Here is a 614-nt window from a genome sequence, read left to right as displayed (position 1 = left end):
ACAGTGTCCAGTACACAAAGTGGGGTCCATATAGGAATTTTTTGTGTAATCTGGTGTGGAATAACTTGACTGGCACAAAGCCTAGACTTGAATGCCTATTCAAAAGCTTCAGGCCTTCCTTCCTCAGACTGTTGCAGGACAACTGGAAGAACTGAATTCTCTACAATGTCATTGTGTTGTAGCAGAGTCAAAAATGAGAAGGAAATAGTTTAAATAGTTTTGTCCACATGGTGTATTTGCTGAGTAGCTCACCTTGGTGTGTCCAAATTTGTATTGGGTGTGGTCAACATCAATAGAGCCCAAGAGTTTCTCTGAAGCCTTTTTGTTGTCAATGAACTGTCCCTCAGGGATGACGCTAGCGTTTAATACTTTGTATCTAGAGGACATTTAGGGGAGAGTAGTATTCTTGTGAAATATGTAAGGAAGTGAAGATCAGGTGATACATCATCTCTAAGTAAGAAGTTACAAAAAGATGTATTTACCTCTGCTTGAAGTCACCGTAGTGGATTCTGCTGGGGAAACCCTTCCTGCAGATTCTGATACCCTCCAGCACACCATTACACCTGAGCTGGTGGATAACCAGGAAGTTCTCCATGAGACCTGAAATGCAAATG

General features: G+C 41.7%; 1 pseudogene; it reads right to left on the bottom strand.

The window, feature by feature from the left end:
• The window catches only part of LOC107570317 (myosin heavy chain, fast skeletal muscle-like), a 7,720-nt pseudogene that overhangs the window by 6,161 nt on the left and 945 nt on the right, over positions 1-614 (bottom strand).

The sequence above is a fragment of the Sinocyclocheilus grahami genome, unplaced genomic scaffold (genome assembly GCF_001515645.1).
Source record: "Sinocyclocheilus grahami isolate Dianchi unplaced genomic scaffold, SAMN03320097.WGS_v1.1 scaffold1440.1, whole genome shotgun sequence".
Classification (NCBI taxonomy): domain Eukaryota; kingdom Metazoa; phylum Chordata; class Actinopteri; order Cypriniformes; family Cyprinidae; genus Sinocyclocheilus; species Sinocyclocheilus grahami.
The sequence above is the reverse complement of the archived record's forward strand: the minus strand, read 5'-3'. Positions and strand labels throughout refer to the sequence as shown.